Here is a 17,304-nt window from a genome sequence, read left to right as displayed (position 1 = left end):
CACTGCCCACCCAAGGGCGGGCTCTGCTCACAACCTCTGGGCTGAGCTGTGAGGTTTAATACAACCACCTGGTGTACACCTTGGAATTCCTTAAAGATAGACACTAAGCAAACAAAGAAAAGACTAATAAATGAAACCAACTCATTGATTTTAGATGTCATAGTCCTCTTACCTTCTAAACAAGAGTGAAAATAAAAAGATGAACTTAACCACATGCCTCTTTTGAGGCAAAAACAATCTGAAACACTAAATAGTTAGTTGCCCACTCTGAACATAGAGTAGCGTACCTCCTCTGACACTGTGTGCTTCAAGTCTTCCTTTTCTGAATGATAGGCTTTATGATAGTCACAATTCCAGGTCCAACATACTTATTATATCTCTTACTCTAAAATGATTTTTTAAATCACGCTAATATTCATTCATTCATCTACAAATATTTATTGTCTCCTATGTGCCAGGCACTGTTCTGAGTGCTAGAGATACAAGAGTGAGTGAAACAGACTAAAATCCCATGCTCATGGAGCTCATATTCTGGTTGAAATCTCTCCCTCTTTATTTTCAAACTGCCCAATTTAATAAATGTTTGTTGAATGAATGATAAATAATATTTGGGGTAATATGTGAGAATCAGACAAATTACAGTATAAAGATGAGATGTGAGCCATTTAAAACCTAAACTAGAATGTATATATTTTATAAATTTGTCCTTGAGTTTCATCTTCATTGCCCTTCAACTCTGTTTTTTCTTTTTGGGAAGTAATTTCTTGGAAGGGTTTCTACCAAACACTTTGTGTAAAATATCAACAAAGGAAAAAGACACTTTTGCAAAGAGAAAAAAATAAAATGGAGAGTCTGCCAATGATGACCCTCATTCAGCGAGGTCCTCAACTTAGAGACCTCGTGCTTCTATGCTCAAAGAGAAAAAAATAAAATGGAGAGTCTGCCAATGATCACCCTCATTCAGCGAGGTCCTCAGAGACCTCGTGCTTCTATGCCGAGCATCAAACTTTTAAAAACCCAATGAAGTGGCGCCTCAGAAACCAACACTAAATAAGTAATAATCTGTCTGAAAACTTACTTCAAGGAGGTTCAGAGATGACCTTCCACAGCCTGGCCTTCGGGGTTCCATGCTTGTTTGAGTTCATCTGAACCCAGCAGATCACTACTGACTTCCAGTCAGTGGCAACTTCATTTTCATAAGGTCCTGTCCTAGGTGGTGCACTCTGGAGGGATGGGCCAGACAAGCCCAGGAGTTTCATAATGCTGTCAGGCTCAGAGCATGTCCTTTGCCTCCGGGAAGTAAAGTTATGAGGATAAGAGGTTATGAGGGAAATCACTTCTAGCATCAAGGAATGGCAACACATATGGAAACACAGACATCAAAGCCTGGGTAATTATTAAAACAATTTTCCAAAGAAAGAGGTCCCATCATTGGAGGAAGCCACCTCTCACTCTCCTCTTCTAAGCTGACGGGATGAAAGGAAAAAGATTTATTATTATACCGGGAAGTTAAAAAAAGAAAGAAAGAAATACCAGAACACCACAAGCAAATGACATTTGCTAGCCTAAATAATGCTACCTTCATCTCAGTGCGGCCTCTCCTTAGAAGGCAAACCTATAATAAAAGAAATGAACTAAGCTTTGTTTGCCATCTCTCTTAAGAAAAGTATCATTTGTATTATCATAAACTACATTCATATCCAAGAAAATAGCTGAAGCTAAACAGAAGTTTTTAAATAATACCAACAATATGCAGGTAAAGATCATTAAAATAGAAACACAGAACAAAATAAAATATGACTTTATGAGGTCCAGGGCAGAAGCTTACCTCCATCCTGAGGACAGTAGTAAGAGGTGGATTCAGCCTTGATTCCTTCTTGGATTGTCCTCTCAGGTAGTCTCTTGCAAGAAGGCTGACTTGACAACTACTACTAATAAAGCAGTTAGAAGCAGTTCTCTTTTTAATTAGAGGCCCCCTTGCCTGGCCCGTGTCGCTCAGTGGTGGAGCATCGAGAAACAAACCAGGTCATGGTTTTATTCCCACTCAGGGCATATGCCTGTGGTTGTGGACTCGATCCCCAGTAGGGGGCGTGCAGGAGGCAGCCAGTCAATGATTCTCTCTCATCACTGTTTCCATCTCTTTCTCTCCCTCTCCCTTCCTCTCTCTTAAATCAATAAAAATATTTTTAAAAAATAATAATAATAATTAGAGGCACCCATGTAATGACAAGCAATAGCTCTAATATGTATATTGAAAAAAAACATGCCCAAAACTATTAAGACTTTTGTAAAATGTCCTGATAAGAAAGGCTGGAAGAGGGAGAGATGGATGGTAGTGGGGATGCAGATATAAAAAGAGAGGATGGCCCTAACTGGTTTGGCTCAGTGGATAGAGCATCAGCCTGCAGACTCAAGGGTCCCAGGTTTGATTCCGGTCAAGGGCACGTACCTGGGTTTCAGGCACATCCCCAGTAGGGTGTGTGCAGGAGGCAGCTGATCGATGTTTCTAACTCTCTATCCCTCTCCCTTCCTCTCTGTAAAAAAAAATCAATAAAATATATATTTTAAAAAGAGAGACTGAGGGATAAGTGACACTTTTGTGCTGACTAGTTCTAGTCATTTGCTTTTGAATATTTTAAAAATATTTTATGAGCATTAGTTCCTCCTTTTTCAAATTTTCCTCTTTCTCTTCAGCTTCCTTTACTAGAATTTTCTTCCTTTTTATTATAAAACATTTTTAATGTTGGCCTTATTGCAGGTGTTCCCCTTTCCACCTGCTCTCTTTGCCCACCTCCACCCACTCCTGCCTCCCCCTCCCCTGGCCTTTCCCACACTACTGTCCATGTCCATGGGGTATGCATATATGACATATATTATATGTTCTTTAGCTAATCCCTTCACCTTCTTTATTTAGTAACATCCCCCTCCACTTGGGCACCAGCCAGTCTGTTCCATGTGTCCATGTTTCTGGTTCCATTTTGTTCATTAGATTCCACATACTGGTAATGGCTTTTTCTTCTTTTGTTGCTTTTTCTCTTCCTCTTTTACTCCTTTTTCTCTGTACTGCAAAATTCCAAGTTTCTGTATAAAAAAGGAAAAAGAATGAAATGAGAAGGGAGAATGAGAGTGTGATCAGGATTAGAGGAGGAATCATTTATCTCCCTTGAGCCCTGGTTCTATGAAAATATCTGTATGACCTGGTAAAAATTATTTCAAAATGTGGCAGAGATGGAGACTTAAGAAGAAAAGTCCACCATTATAAATTCCAGTTATGAAACATATTAACACATTCCCAGTCATTTATTGCACCCCCCCATACATTCCACCTCCTGGCTTTGATATTACATAAAAACATACAGGAAACCTTTGAATGCCAGAGGTCAGAAAATATGCATGAAAAAGATTACTAAGGACAATATCTTGTGGATGACCCACAAGACAGTGAATAGGATAGACTGGCTGGGGTGGGGGCAGGAGAGATTAACCAAAGAGCATATATACATAACCCATGGACACAGACAATAGTGTGGTGAAGCCCTGGGGAGGGCCGGGTAGAGGGAGGATCAATAGGGAAAAAAGGGGGGTATTTGTAATACTTTCAATAATAAAGGTAAATTTTTTTTAAAAGATTGTTCATCTTTGGACACAGGCATAAACATTGCTGTCATTACAGTGACTAAGAAGAGCCTCTATCTACCCAGAGAAACAACCCAATATATCTAGTAATAAATGTACGCTTTCCATCCGTGAGTAATATATAAAATAACACAAAATATACAAATAAAAATACAATCCTATCTAATAAAAGAGTAATATGCAAATTAACCATCACTCCAACACAAAGATGGCAGCGCCCATAGCCACAAGATGGCGGCGCCCAGTCCTCTCAGCCCCGCTGGAGTCAGGCCCCGCAGAGAGCAGAGAACCATGGGGAGCAGGCCTAAGCCATCAGTAGGACATCCCCTGAGGGCTCCTGGATTGGAGAGGGTGCAGGTAGGGCTGAGGGACCCTCCCTCCCACCCCCCATGCACAAATTTAATGCACTGAGCCTCTAGTAAATAATAATAATAATAATAATAATAATAATAGGTATCTTGAAAAGTATTTTTATTTTTAAACTACTGAAGTATTTTGAAGTACTAACTTCTTTTACCTTCCTCTTTTGTGTTTTTTCAGTTTTCTTCTGCCTCCAACCTGCTTCCCAATTCAAGCACTTAAAAAATTATGTGTTTATTGCCTCTGAGTAGCTTTGGGGCGAGGTAGAAAGCAGAAGAGGCCTACAAGTCCCTTATGACTCTTCCTGAACCTTAGGAGAACATAGTGGTTTTGTGAAAGGTGTGAAAGCATCGATGTTAAACATAAAAAAAGTGTCTTGGTCAGAAATATAAGGGGAAGAAGACTTTCACTAGTTGAGATTCCCTCTGTTCCAGGGTAGTGGCTGAGGGGAGAAGAGGAGGAGAGAGAGGAAGGACTGCAGGTTCTGAGAGCAAAGCAAACCTGAGCCCACCTCTTGCCGGCATACTAATGCAGCATCAAGACCCAGACAGTAAAAAGCTGCTGGACTGGTAAAGTGCAACAACCTTAGTACAAAATTTCCAGCTAATTCCAGTAGGTAAAGGTCTTGCCCATAGGTGATGTATAAATTATGGTTCTTAGCTTGGAAGCAAACCAAACCTGGTTTGAGACTGTATTACCTCAGCAAAATGGAATTTATTGGAAGGTTATGGGAAAATTCAAGGAATCAAAAGTAATCTGGGAGCACCTAGCTTCAAAAAGGAAAAGACTAAGGTAATTCTGGTCATTTTGGTGACCTGAGTAACAGGAAGTAGGGCTTCCTCTAGGGCAGTGGTCGGTAAACTGTGGCTCGGCAAACCACGGCTCGCGAGCCACATGCGGCTCTTTGGCCCCTTGAGTGTGGCTCTTCCACAAAATACTGGCTCTTCCACAAAATACCAACTTCTGCGCATGGGCCACGAAGTTTCAATTGCACTGTACATGCACGCCCGCACGTGGTATTTTGTGGAAGAGCCACACTCAAGGGGCCAAAGAGCCGCATGTGGCTCGCGAGCCGCAGTTTGCTGACCATGGCAGGGTGCTGACACCAAGTGGATCAGCTATAATCTTTTCCCATCCTTGAGTCACTCGTTTGTTACAAAATTTAAATTCCTGGAGGAATTGAAGGAACCTTGCTCAGATCTCTTGTTCAACTTTCAGCTAAGGAGAGTAGGATAACTTATTGGATAGTTGTAGGAGATTGTAGACATTGTGAAAAGATTAAGCCTCCACCCCCAAAAGAAAATCAAAGTGCTATTACAAAAAAAAATTAAAGAAAGAATGGATGCTGGGCAAATGTAAACAATATATGCTCACTACAGATGACCACTTTAGATAAATAAAAAATATCATATGCTTTATTACTTTTTAATATTGTGAAAATCAATTGGAAGAAGTTGGAGTTCAATTATATTTATTGTGGAACTCCCCTCCTTACAACTGTTCATTGACTCCCTATTCTGTCCAATAAAGCTCTAACTTCCTTCATATTCTTATCCTTGCCTATCCCTCCAGCTTAATCTTCAATTCCTTTTTTCCCCTGCAGTTTATGTCCTAATAATCCCATGCAATTTTCTGTTCCTGAACAGGTTACCCTATTTCATATTTATGAGTTTTTACACAGGCAACACCCTCTGCTTGAAATTACCTACCTTATTCCTTGTCTACCTGGAACTCACTGACTCAATTCAAACACTTTTCGTGCCTTTCTGATACCTATCATCCTCTCCTCCACCACGTTTTCTTCTTTATCTTGGTATCACCATTATATATCTTGCACATGACTCTATTTTTAAAATGTATTTTATTGTGTTGTAATAATTTCTTTATATGCTTGAATCCCCTATAGATCTATGAGCTTTTGGGGGGGTGGGGGGAGGAGTAGTTTCTGAATAAATGGTTGTTGAATGAACTAGTGAATTTTCCAGTAAGACACCAATATTCACCAAGGGCTCATTCTGCTTGGAATTGTATATAGAAGGCATAGTAGTTGGTAGTTATTCAGAATCTTTACTAAGGCAGTATTTCTCTACTAAGGGTAGAACATCAGTGGGGAGGGAAAAGTGGTCTTGGTAGGACCACTTTTTTTTCCATTAGAATTTCCGAATATTCAATCTTACTTAATCTCCATGCAAGCATGGTGTACCATTTTCTGCCAACAGTATTTGCTGATTTTTATTTATGTTCATTTCATATCTGTAGTGGTAAAGTTTATACTCCAAAATATTATCATATTTTTGATGAACCACTTGGTTTTATAGAGTGGATCATTTTATAGAATAGACCCTAAGAATATTGCCTGAGCTTATTTATTTCCAGGATTTAGGTTCTTTGGTGATGTAATTATCAGGACTTAAGAAATTATTCAAAGCCACTTCAATAGCGGGACCTTTAAGGAACTGAAAAATTAATAGAACAAACAGGACAAACACATATTCACACCCATCTGATATTATGCATAGTTATGAGAATATTATTGACTATATTCCCCGTGCTATACTTTACATCCCCAAGACTATTCTATAACAACCAATTTGTACTTATTAACCCCTTCATCTTTTTTACCCATCTCCCCAATACCCCTCCAATCTGGCAACCATCAAAATGTTCTCTATATTTATGAGTCTGTTTCTGTTCTGCTTGTTCATCTATTTCACTTTTTAGATTAAATTGTTTATAGATGTGTATTTATTGACATTTTATTGTTTATATTTTTTTAACTTTTTTTCCCTCTTCTACTTAAAGAAGACCTTTTAACATTTCATATAATACTGGTTTGGTGGTGATGAACTCTTTTAGCTTTTTCTTGTCTGGGGAGTTCTTTGTCTATCCTTCCATTTTAAATGACAGCTTTGCTGGGTAGAGTTATCTTGGTTGTAGGTCCATGCTTTTTATCACTTTGAATATTTTGTGCCAATGACTTCTATCCTGCAAAGTTTCTATTGAGAAATCAGCTGACATTCTTATAAAAGCTCCCTTGTAGATAACTAACTGCTTTTCTCTTGCTGCTTTTAGGATTTTCTCTTTGTCTTTAACCTTTTGCATTTGCATTATGATGTGTCTTGGTGTGGACCTCTTTGGGTTCATCTTGTTTGGGACTCTCTGCACTTTCTGGACTTGTATGCCTATTTCTTTCACCAGATTAGGGAAGTTTTCTGTCATTATTTTTTCACATACGTTTTCAATTTCTTGCTCTCCCTCTTCTACTTCTGGCACCCCATGATGTGATTGTTGGTCTACTTGAAGTTGTCCCAGAGGCTCCTTATACTATCTTCATATTTTGGATTCTTTTTTCTTTTTTTCCTGTTCTGATCAGGTGTTTTTTGCTTCCTTATATTCAAAATTGCTGATTTGATTCTCAGCTTCATCTACTCTTCTGTTGATTCCTTGTAAATTATTCTTCATTTAAGTTAGTGTATGCTTCATTTCTGATGGGTCATTTTTTATGCTGTCGAGGTTCTTACTCAGTTCATTGAGCATCCTTATCTCCAGTGTTTTGAACTCTGCATCTAGTATATTGCTTGGCTTACTTACTATTCATTGGGTTGGGGGAAGAAGATAAGAGTGATGGTGTTTAAGAGAATAAACTTGCAATGAGTAGTAAATAAGTCATAGAGATCCAAGTACAGTATAATGAATATAGACAATAATATTATCCTATCTAATAATAGACAAACATGGTAATTAACCGTACCTCCGACATGCTTCCCATTGGCTAATCAGGGCGATATGCAAATTAACTGCAAACCAAGATGGCGGCCAGCAGCCAGGCAGCTGAAGCAAACAGGAGGCTTGCTTGCTCCAGTGAAGGAGGAAGCCAAGGTTCCCTGCCTACGGCTGCTGGGCTCTGAGCTTGCACTCTAAGCAACTATGTTGCAATAACAGAAGCTAAACAAACCCCATGCTTTCAGCCAGCCGGCCGAGCTGGAGTTGCAACAGTGTTTCAATTATAGGAGCCAAACAAACCAGATACCTGCTTTCAGCAGCTGAGGTCTCAGAGCTGGAGCAGAGCCTCAGAGCTAAAGCCGGCTCTCAGCTCCAGTGACAGCCATAGAAGGTAAATAAACCCCAGAATAAAAGAAAAAAAGAAAAAAAAGGAGAGGTTGGGAGCTTCAGTCACCCGCCAGACTGAAAACAGCCCTCAGCCCCTCACCCAGACTGGCCAGGCACCCCAGTGAGGACCCCCACCCTGAAGGGGGTATGACCAGCTGCAAACAGCCATCATCCCCTCATCCAGGCTGGCCAGGCACCCAAGCGGGACCCCACCTTGATCCGGGACACCCTTCAGGGCAAACCAGCCGGCCCCCACCTGTGCACCAGGCCTCTATCCTATATAGTAAAAGGGTAATATGCCTCCCAGCATCGGGATCAGCAGAGCCGTGAGGCCTCCCAAACCCAGGATCAGCGGAGCCACGAGGCCTCCCGGCACCGGGATCAGCAGAGCAGCGAGGCCTCCTAACACCGGGATCAGCTGAGCAGCGAGGCCTCCCGGCACTTGGATCAGCGGAGCTGCAAGGCCTCCTAGCACGCGAGGTCTCCTGGCCCCTGGAGCAGCGTGACAGGGGGCAGCACCCAAACCCCCTGATCGCCCTGCAGCTCTGTGTGTGATAGGGGGTGGGGCCACAACCTCCCTATCTGCCCTGCTCTGTTCGTGACAGGGGAAGGTGCCCCAACCCCCTGATTGGCCCTGCTCTGTGTGTGACAGGGTACGGAGCCCCAACCCCCCTGATGGGCCCTGCTCTGTGTGTGACAGGGTACGGAGCCCCAACCCCCCTGATGGGCCCTGCTCTGTGTGTGACAGGGTACGGAGCCCCAACCCCCCTGATGGGCCCTGCTCTGTGTGTGACAGGGTACGGAGCCCCAACCCCCCTGATGGGCCCTGCTCTGTGTGTGACAGGGTACGGAGCCCCAACCCCCCTGATGGGCCCTGCTCTGTGTGTGACAGGGTACGGAGCCCCAACCCCCCTGATGGGCCCTGCTCTGTGTGTGACAGGGTACGGAGCCCCAACCCCCCTGATGGGCCCTGCTCTGTGTGTGACAGGGGGCCGCGCCCCAACCCCCTGATCGCCAACCCCCTGATCGGCCCTGCTCTGTGCATGACAGGGGGTGGCGCTGCAACCTCCCCATCGACCCTGCCTTAAGTGTGACAGGGGGCGGTGCCCCAACCCCCCAATCGGCCCTACCCTGAACGTGACTGGGGGTGGCATCGCAACCTCCCGATCCGCCCTGCTCTGTGCATGGCAGGGGGCAGCACCCCAACTCCCCAATCGGCCCTGCTCTGAGCCTGACCAGGGGCTGCACCTAGGGATTGGGCCTGCCCTCTGCCACCCGGGAGAGGGCCTAAGCCAGCAGGTCGTTATCTCCTGAGGGGTCCCAGACTGTGAGAGGGCACAAGTGGAGCTGAGGGACACTCCCCCTCCGCCAGTGCACAAATTTTTGTGCACCGGGCCTCTAGTCCTATAGAATAAGAGAGGAATATGCAAATTAGGCCGGGACTCTGTAATGTCACGACCGCTTGGCAGGAGGTGGGCAGGCGGGAGAGGGGAGTGGGGCCTGCTGCCAGGATGTGAGTCTGTGGTGCCTCCTTTGGAGTTGGGGAGCTAATGACTGATGAGCTCCGGTCCTCCTCCACAGCCCTTTCCAGCAGGCATGGGGTTCCTGAGACCCAGGCGGGGCCTCTGGCCACAGATCCACAGCTTCGCAGAGACCGACTCTACTAGGCCGCCAGGAGGCCATGTGGCTGGGCTGCAGGGTGCCTGTTCAAGATGTGACACAGAGGAAGGTGCAGGAGGAAATCCAGAGAATGGGATGTGGGGGTTCAAGACTCACTTCCTTTGGGCTTTGTCCTTCTTGGCCTTGGTCCTTTTCTTTCGAGCCTGGAGCACAAAAACTGCAGGAGAGTGGGATGGATGAAGACCGAATGTGGAAGAAAGGAGGTGACCCAGGTGAGGGTGGAGACCTAGCAGCAGTGGGAGGCCAACTGTAGTGCCGCCTGAGGGGCTACTCCTGGGCGAGCGCGGAGGCTTTGGCGAAATGGCCGGCCAGGAGGCGGCGGCCCAAGGGGCGCAGAGCGGTGCCGCACCGGCTCTCTATTAGGACACTCCACACAGGCGCTGCCTTCACCAGCAGGCTCTGGGCAACATCTGCAAATGCAACTGCAACCTCTAACATTCTGGGCAAAGAACTGACCCTGTGCCCCTCTGGGTACCAGGCTTGCTAGGAGTGTGCTGTCACCAATGCCATAGATCAAAGGCAAAAACCTGGCGAGGTGGGGTGCACCGGAGGGGGCTCAGGCCAGGGCAGGGGGCAGCAGGCTGGGATCTGCCTCACCTGCGGAGAGCTAGGTTCTGCAGTGGCCCCAAGACGTGGGTCGGCCCGGCGGGGAACAAGGGGTATGGAAGGACGCCTGGGCGGAGGGGCGCGGACCCGCAGCCTGAGGCGGGGGTTGAGGGGCGGTGCCACCTCAGTGGAGGGGTGCCACACTGCAGGGTACCCAACTGACTGGTGGGATTCAGAGAAGCTCCGGGCGCCGGGCCTCACCCGGGCAGCCTTTGCACTTCAGAGGCGATGACTCCTGCTCCCACCTTGGCCCAAAAGCAAGCCTGCGCCCGCCCTGCCCCACTGCGGCGCACCCCTGCGCGTGAGTTCAAAGCCTACCACCTGCTCCAGAGAAGGGGGGACAGTAAAGAATGGGGGCGGGAGCGGGGGAGAGGAAAGAATGTGGAGCGTCCGCGATGAAGAGGTGCTTGAGAACGGGGCTTGGAAGCCTGATGGGGTTTGTTCTGTTTGCCCCACAGCTGCCCCTTAGGAAGGGCAGAAAGCATGGCTGTCAGGGCTCCCTGCGCACTGAGTCAAGTTCCGCAGCCAACTGGAATTGGCCTCAGTTTTCTGCTCTGTAAAATGGATTAAGCGTGTCCCAGTGCCTTCGCTGAGCTTTGAGGGCCAATTGAGATACTATATACAGAAAATGAGGGAAGAAGTGAGAAAGAAAAGGAAGGGCGAGCAACACAAAACAAAGATTGGAAGGAACCTGTAAACGTATTGTCACTTAAATAGGGAATAGAGTCAACAGTGTTGTAATGATGGTATGATGCCAGGTGGTACTGGAAATATCAGGGAACACTTTGTAAAGTATATGATTGCCTAACCACTATTCTGTAACTAATATAAAACCTGAAAATAATACAAAATAATATTGAATGTAAAGAAATGAAAATAGGAGTGAAATTTTTATAAATTTCAAAGTTCAAATAAAGGCTGTAAAGGAAGAAAGGGGGAGAATAAAAAGTGTTTTTCATTTTACCGCTTTATTGTCTTTCCAGTACATATAAAAGATAGTTGTCTTTATATGGTGGTTTTATATTTTTCTATGTCATTATCTCATTTGATGTTCAGGGCAACTTAAAGACAAGATAATTATTCCCTCCACTATTCAAAGAAAGGAAATCTTGGTGTCTGGCCCCAGTGATTCAATCGTCAAACCCTTATTGTAAAGCAGGGTTAGTGAAATTTTCTCTGAAGGGTTATATCTATACTAATAAAAGCCTTGAAGGCGATCGGGTCAGCAGGGGAGGGTAGTTGGGGGCAATCAGACTGGCAGGGGAGCAGTTAGGGGGCGATCTGGCTGGCAGGCAGAGGCAGTTAGGGGCTATCAGGCAGTCAGGCAGGCAGGCAAGTGTTTAGGAGCCAGTGGTCCTGGATTGTTAGAGGGATGTCCCCTAAACCAGCAGTCAGACATCCACCCAGGGGTCCCAGATCGAAGAGGGTGCAGACCGGGCTGAGGGACACCCTCCCCACCCCCCCCGCCACCGCCCCCCCCCCCGCACGAATTTCATGCAGTGGCCACTAGTGTACTATAAAGATTTTAAAAATCAGACCTATGTTCCTAACCATTAAAATACATTACTTCCCAAAACCAGGGCTCCCTTTTTATTTAATACCACAGTACTTATTGATAGATATAATCTTCTAACTTCTACAGTTCTTTTCCAGTGCTATTTAATGCCTGAATTGAGGTATAAGATTTTATGTTGTATGTTCTGATTCTTCATTATATTTTAAAGTCCTTGCAGAAAGGGGCCTTATGTTGTGTTTTGTTCTTTGGCTTCCTCACAATGCCATGCTTGATTGTGAGGGTTCAGAAATATTTCTAGAATAAATGAATAAGTAATGGAATCATCTTACTTAATAGTGTATATGGACAAATGTGTTATACTCATTAAGTACATTTCCAAGTTTAGGGAGACTTCCATTTTTAGTGAAGATGCCTATGGATAAATACCATGACTCCTATTTAAATGTGTGATATGACAATACAATGTTCCTCTGTATATAACACACTGTGTTTCCTTATCTAGAATATCAAACCCTGACCACTCTATGCTAGATGTTAGTTTCTCAACAAATGCTAAGATGTTTATGCTAGTTTTAGATAAAATATGAAATAGTATCTTTTATCAGCTATGTAAAGTACATTAGGTACATCTTCATTTTGTATAAGGCTAGAGGCACAGTGTCCTAGTAATTCAAATGGCAGCCCAATATGAAATCTCCCTATGAATGATTTCAATGTGAAATCTAGTCCAAATATTTGAAAACTATTTTATTCCTGAGAGAGAAACCTGGAAGAAAAATCAAAATTCTCCCTGGCCTATGACCAATAATTTTGTAATTGTGTCAACCAAATAATTTTCAATTTAGTACCTCACTTCAGGAAATCATAAAGATAATTCTTTCCCACTTCCTATAATTGTGAGCCCCTGAGTTAAATCAGCATAGTTTAATTATATATATGGAAAACAATGCATCAAATATACATATTTTTTACTTAAACTTATTTTGCCAAAATTGCATTAACCTCTACCATCTCTGAAATAGAAACATGGGTTGAAATGGTTAAATGAAAAATATTGCTCTTACATTTACTTCTCCAAACTTCATGCATCTGCCTCTTTTAAGGGATCCACATTGCACTTCATCAAGTGCTTTGTTCCTGAACATTCATTGCAGAATCAAGAAAAGAAAATGAGTATATGCAGATGTATGGGATTGTTCACTTAACAATTCATTCTAAATAATATGAATCTAAGTACATGACACATGATTAGTTGAAAGAGCTTTGGCCTAAGAATTATGATTCTTGGTTTATCTGGGTGCTGTTTTTAAACTCTTCAAATTTTTATTTTCCCACTGGAAAAGTCGGGATCATTCCTGCCTTGCATCCTATATAATAAAAGTGTAATATGCTAAGTGTCTGACCACCAAGGGGCAGATGCTCTGACCGGTAGGTTAGCTTGCTGCTGGGGTCTGACCAATTGGGACTGGGCAAGAGGGCTGGACACACCCTGGAGCCCTCCCATGGTCCCTCCCATGGTCCCTCCCCGACCGACCAGCCCCCATCACCCCGATCAGGACTGGGTGAGATGGCCTCAATTGGCCCCGATTGCTAGCCAGGCTGAGGGACCCTACCCGTGCACGAATTCGTGCACTGGGCCTCTAGTTTATTTATTAAAAAATTTTTATAAACTTTTATTTTTATAAATAAATTTTATTTATTTTATAAATAAAAAATTTTAGAAGGATTCAGATGATACATTGGAAAGACTTTGAGAATCTCTAATGTTATATGTATCATAAGTCTTGGTATTTTAAAGTAGTTTTGGCTTTAGTTTACATACATATTACCAAAAAAGATAAGGGAGATAAATAGTTTCTTCTATTACAGGCCTTTTTCAGAATTTCTCAACATATATCTATAGCCAGAGCAAGATAACGTGTTATCCTTAAGTACTTTAAAAAACAAAATACAATAAAACAGAAAGCATGAAAGAAATAAGACTGATAACTTTCCTTTCAGCCCAAAATTTATTTTAGAAATGTTAACTTCACCATGAACTATTCACCTTCAGCCTCGAGTGTATTTCATATGGATGATTAAAAATTTTGATATTCTGGTTTCCACTGACAAATTCTGCATTTTGACAAGTTTTGATGAAGTCTATTCACTCTAGACAATTTATGCAAACTTAAGTTGAATAGTTAGTTGATTTTGACTTTATCCCCTTGAATTCCTAGAACTGCTCGGAATAAATTTTAAAATATAATTACAGGTAGCACATTGAGTCAGTTGGTTAGTCAGAGAAATCCAAGCTCTGAATTGCCTACTTCCTGCAGCACACTGCATTAAGTGCTCTGGAGGAGGGCGGAGGTGGATGAGATCAGTCATCCATGAAATTATTTGAGGATTGTTATTAAAATAACATATCATCAAGTGCAAAGTACTCAAGTAAAAACTCTGTACATATAAGTTCAAGGAATAGACAGTAAATGCCTGTTCTAGATATTTAGAAAATGTGTTTTTTGACAGTTAGTAGCTTAATTTCTTTTACCTAAAAATAATTCAAATAGTTTGTTAAGTGAGGATCAGAAAGAGATTTTTTTAAAAGAAATTTTTCTTCTAGAATAATTTCAGATTTATGGAAATGTTGCAGAAATAATACAGAGAGTTTCTATATACCCTCATCCAATTTCAGTTAATGTAAACATTTTACATTACCATAATACATTTTTCAAAACTAAGAACCAATATTGGTACATTACTATTAACTAAATTTTGGACACTGGGGCCATAGTTATTACAATATTGTTGAGTATATTCCCTATGCGATATTTTACATGCCCATGACTATTTTGTAATTACCAATGTGTACTTCTTAATCCCTTCCCCTTTTTCACCCATCCTCCCAAACCCCCTCCCATCCGACAACTGCCTAACTCTGTATTTAGGAATTTGTTTCCATCTTGTTTGCTTATTTTATTTATTTGTTTATTTATTTATTATTTACTTATTTATTTATTCATTTTAATATATTTAAATATATTTTTATTGATTTCACAGAGGAAGGGAGAGAAACATCAATGAGAAACATCGATCAGTTGCCTCCTATACACACCCCAATCAGGGATCAAACCGGCAATCTAGGTATGTGGCCTGACCAGGAATTGAACCTGCAATCTTTTGGTGTATGGGATAATGCTACAACCAACTGAGCCACCTGGCCAGCACTCTTCTTCTTTTGGCAGCCTTCCTGTGTTTGTTTTTCTATGTATTAGGTAGAGCTGCTACGTCTCCCAGGCTTGGTAGAGTGGCCTAATGTAGTAGGTGTTTTGTAGCGTCCAGTGGCACAGCCTCCTTGATCACCCAAGCTGAGCACTCAAGATGTGCCCCCCTCCCCCAATGTGGGTTGTGCACACCCCCTATTGTTGTTGAGCCTTGATTGCTCTTGGCACCTCAAGGGGAGAGATTTACCCCTAGGCCAACTAGCTGAGAGGATTGGCTTCAACCACTGTAGAGGATCAATTGTGCAGGGACCCACCCTATGGAACAGGAGCAGGACTTACTTCAGAAGGTCTCTGGTGCCTGCTGAGTCCACCCCTTGAGTGTGTCTCTTGTGGGAGAGGTTGGCTGGTGCTTCAATGTGGTCTGAAGATGTCCACTAGGTACACTGCCTCAGGGGCCTCCTGGAAGAAAATGCAGGCCTAGGTCAGCTGATGCCTGTGCCCAAATCAGGGCCACCTGGTATGAGCTACAAAATGATATGCAGATGGTTGGTACTTGTAGTGGGCTTGGAGGTACCCAGAAGAGATCACGCTGTAAACTGAGGCAGGCTGCCAGGAGTTGGGACTGCTTAGCAAGAGGTATGAGGTGTCCCAAAGCCAAATGCTTCTTGTTTGAAGTTTGTGAACCTTTGATAGATTTTAGAAAATTCCACAGCATGAGCCAAGGTAAGCCCTTTGTATGGAAAAGCCACCGGAAGCTGCTTGAGTGGGGCAGGGTCATGGGGATTAACCAGGGATGGACCAACAGTGTTAGCCAAGTTGATGGAGATCAGATACAGTGCCTACCTGACCCTACAGAGGTAGGGTTCAGCAAAGGAACAATGGCTTCTGCCAGCATTTCTGTCTGGGAGAATTCTGCCCTTCCAGCCAACTTTCAAGCCCACCCAAGGCTGTTTTAGTGGTTTATCCATCTGAATGGCCTGGCTTGACTCATGCTTCAGACTTTCCTAAAATATATCAAACAAGCAGCATCTGGTCTCAACATGCCCTGTACCTCTCACTAAGTGACCCTAGACACAGCACTAGCAGCAGCCAGTCTTAGTTTGCAGCATGGCCTTGCCAGGGCACCTCCAAGCTCAGCACAATAAGCAGCCATGAGCAAATCACTTTATAGCTCATGCTAGGTGGGCCCAGGTAGAACACAAGTGGCAGCTGACCTTGGCCTGCACCTTCTGGGAAGCCCCAGAGCCAGTGCACCCAGGAGACAGCATCAGAACATGGAGAAGCATCACCACCCAACCGCCTCCACAAACAACACACTCAAGGGGCAGACTCAGCAGGCACCAGAGCCCTGCTTAAGTAAGTACTGCTCTGTGGGGTGGACTCCTGCAGAGCTGTTCCTCCATGATGGTCAGATACCAGTGGTCAATGGTTGCAGCCAGTCCTTGCAGCTGATTGGCCTGGACGTAATTCCCTCCCATTGACATGTCAAAGCAGTCAAGGCTCAACTACAATAAGAAGGTATACACAGCCCATATGGGGAGCAGGGGGAGTTACACCTTGAGTGCCCAGCTTCAGTGATCAGGGAGGCTGTGCCATTAGACCCTACAGAACACCTACTACATAAGGCCACTCTACCAAGCCCAGGAAACAGCAGCTCTACTTAATTCATAGAAACAAACACAGGAAGGCTGCCAAAACGAGGAGACAAAGAAACATGTCCCAAATGAAAGAACAAAACAAAACTCCAGAAAAATAACTAAACAAAATGAAGACAAGCAATCTACTAGATGTAGAGGTCAAAACACTGGTGATAAAAATACTCAATGAACTTATTGAGAACCTCAACAGCATAAAACAGGACTAATCAGAAATGAAAGATACACTAACTGAAAGGAAGAAAAATTTATAGGGAATCAACAATAGAGTAGATGAAGCTTAGAATCAAATCAGTGATCTGGAAAAGAAAGAAGCCAGATAATTCAGTTCCTCCCTGTGTGACCTTGGTACCATTTTTTTTAATCCTCGCCCAAGGATTTTTTTCCATTTATTTTTAGAGAGAGTGGAAGGGAGAGTGGGGAGAGAAACATTGATGTAAGAGAGGCACACTGATTGGTTGCCTTCAGGATCAAGCTTGCAATCGAGGTACATGCCCCTGACCAGGAATCAAACCCACAACCCTTCGGTCCACAT

The 17,304-nt window shown here is 43.5% G+C and overlaps 1 long non-coding RNA gene across 1 annotated transcript; it reads right to left on the bottom strand.

Moving 5' to 3' along the window:
- Positions 1–3,024: 3,024 nt before the first annotated feature.
- Positions 3,025–15,567, bottom strand: LOC106726002. Its single transcript, XR_001362019.1, has 3 exons — positions 15,454–15,567; positions 12,973–13,045; positions 3,025–3,081 (listed from the first exon to the last, which is right to left on the bottom strand). It is a non-coding gene; the product is annotated as an uncharacterized LOC106726002 (long non-coding RNA).
- Positions 15,568–17,304: the final 1,737 nt, after the last annotated feature.

This window comes from Myotis brandtii, unplaced genomic scaffold (genome assembly GCF_000412655.1).
Source record: "Myotis brandtii unplaced genomic scaffold, ASM41265v1 scaffold21, whole genome shotgun sequence".
NCBI lineage: Eukaryota > Metazoa > Chordata > Mammalia > Chiroptera > Vespertilionidae > Myotis > Myotis brandtii.
This window is presented reverse-complemented; position numbering and strand designations above follow the sequence as displayed.